Source organism: Dama dama, chromosome 28, assembly GCF_033118175.1.
Source record: "Dama dama isolate Ldn47 chromosome 28, ASM3311817v1, whole genome shotgun sequence".
Lineage (NCBI taxonomy): Eukaryota > Metazoa > Chordata > Mammalia > Artiodactyla > Cervidae > Dama > Dama dama.
In genome coordinates, this window is record NC_083708.1 from 58,337,760 (window position 1) to 58,340,853 (window position 3,094).

Here is a 3,094-nt window from a genome sequence, read left to right on the forward strand (position 1 = left end):
GTCCTCCCACTTTTTATTTTAATGTCAATAGTTTTATTGAGAAATCAATGTGCAGCTACTTTCTGTAGAAACTCAGGATACAAGATATTTAAGAACATAATTTGGTTAGAAGCAGACATTAATTCCAGAATCTCACAGAGACATTTTTTCTAAAGTCATTACAGATAAACAAATGGAAATAAACCCCAGTGCTATTAGTGTGTAAAGTAAAGTAACTCCACTCACACTGAAATTTAGGTTGGTGCAAAAGTAATTGTAGTTTTACATTGTTGAACTTTGAACTTTTTTTACATTTGTTGAACTTTACATTGTTGAACTTTACTTCTTAAGTAAATGTGCTTATGTTATACATTCATTTTAATGCACATTTCTTGCTTTATTTTTTTTGCTAATAACATTACATGCTGTTTATTTTATATTTATTTTAGACTATAGAAATGGTAGACAAAAAGCAAATTTGAGCGATTTTTTTTAATTCAAGTTCAAAATGGGTTGTAAAGTAGCAGAGACAGCTGCTGCTGCTGCTGCTAAGTCGCTTCAGCTGTGTCCGACTCTGCGACGCCATGGACTGCAGCCCACCAGGCTCCCCTGTCCCCGGGATTCTCCAGGCAAGAACACTGGAGTGGGTTGCCATTTCCTCCTCCAGAGTCCTCCCATTTTTATAGAGCAGAATCAAGAAACAAGCAAACCTTACAGAAATATAAGCTGTGGTCCTGAAAAGCCTATGTTGTTTTATTACTCACAAAGAAGTATGTGAAAGGTGAACGTGTTGAGGAAACCTAACTCTAGACAAATGGTGTGTGCACAAATGCGCGCTTTGGGGAATCTCCTGGCAGTCCAGTGGTTAGGGCTGTGTGCGCTCACTGCTGAGGGCCCAGGTTCAATGCTTGGTTGAGGAACTCAGATCCCAGCAGCTGTGCGGCTCACTGAAAAAAAGAAAAAAAACTGTATTCGTACAGCCTTTGTGGGAGGCTATACTTGCCCCAGAGCTGTTTGGAATGCCTCTTTAAATACCTCAGAACTGGTGTGAGCTGCTGAATAAAGCCAGTGACTATTTGTACCTGAGTTTGAATTCTTTGTGTCATTGGGTGTTCTGTCCATTCTAACTCCTTAAATGTTCTCCTGCCTTTTTCCAGTTTTCATGCTCACCGCCACTACCCTAATGAGCCATATCGTCTCTAAACTAGCGCAGTAATCTCTTACGTTTCTGTTCTTTTTGATTAGTTTTTATTGGAATATAGTTGATTTACAATGTGTACTACAGCAAAGTGAACATATGCAGTTGTACATGTACATGTATCCACTCTTTTAGATTCGTTTCCCATGTAAGTTATTACCGAGTATTGTGTAGACTTCCCTGTGCTATGCATAGGTTCTTGATATCTACTTTATATATGTTAATAGTGGTACAAGCCTCCATTCTTGCTGCACACTGCAGCTGGAGACTTCTCTAATGCTCTACTTGGACTTGTATGTCTTTTGAGTTGTATTAATGTGCCTAGCTTTATAATCACTGTAAATTTAATTATTATGCACATTATTAGAAATGTGCATAATACTGAAATATTTCTTATACCATTTAAATAGAAAAGCTCAGGGCCCATGTAACATTGCCCTTAAAATAGGCCTGAACCCTTAAAGTAGGACACAAGACTATGACCAGAGTCTCGCCTAACTCTGGCCTAATTTGGCAGCATGTAACTTATTGGGGACTTTCCACACCCCTCATCTTGAGCCACTAGGGACAATCCTTGGTCCTGAGAAATAAAAAAATGTTAAAGTTATACATCCACTGCCTCACACCACGTGCAAAATTAATTCAAAATGAATCTTAAGACCTTAAAGTAAGAGCAAAAACTTGGAAGAAAACGTAAATCTTCATGACCATGGGTTAGACCGTGGTTTCCTAGCTAGAAGATAAGAGCATAAGCAACAGAAGAAAAAGTAGATAAGCTACATTCCTTCAAAATGCAAAACCTTTTGTGTTTGAAAGAACATTAATAAAGTGAAAATACAAAATGGGAGTAAATAAATGTAGATCATATGTCTGATAAGAGACTTGTATCAAGAATATCTAAAGAACTCATAACTCCAAAATAAGTACCTGGGTAAAAAGTGGCAAAGGATTTGAATAGCCATTTGCACAAAGACAATACTTGAATCATTAATTAGACATTAGGGACCTGCACAGTGAGGTCCCTAATTAGACATTAGGGATCACAGTGAGACACCACTTCACACCCACTATGATGGCTAGAGGGTGCACTGCTGGTGGGAATGTAAAATGGTGCAGCCACTTTGAAAAACCACTTAGCAGTTCCTCAAAATTTAAACATGGAGTTATATGACCCAGCAATACACCCAGGTATATGTCCAAGACAAAATACATACACACAACTTGTACATGAATGTTCATAGCTTTTGAATGTTCAAAAAATGTTTTTTAATTTTTTTTTTTTGTAGACCATTTTTAAAGTCTTTATTGGATTTGTTACAATAATTCTCCTGCTCTATGGTTTGGTTTTTTGGCAAAGAGGCATGTGCGATCCTACCTCCTTGACGAGGGATCACACGCTCATCCCCTGCGTTGAAAGGTGAAGTCTTAACCACTGAACTGACAGGGAAGTCCTCATAGTATTATTGTTAATAGCCCCAAACTGGAAACTCAAATGTCCATCCACTGATGAATGAATAAACAAGACATGTTGTATCTATACGATGGAATGTTATTGGGCAATAAAAGGGAATGAAGTTATACTATCGATACCTGCTTCAATATGGCTGAATGATGAAAACATGCTGAGTGAAGCCAGACACAAAGGGCTACATGTTGCATGATTCCATTTGTACGAAATACCCCAAACAGGCAGATCCGTGGATACAAAAAGTAGACTGGTGTTTGTCTGGCAGGAGGGAATGGAGAATGAAGAGACTGCTACTGTGTATGAAGTTTCTCGTGGAGGAGGAGGTGAAGCTGTTCTAAAGCCAGGTGGTGGTGACAGTTGTGCAAAATTAAAAACCCCATTTTAAAGGTAAGTTTATGATGGGTGAATGACATTCCAAAAAAAATTATAAAAAATGTTACACAGCTCCA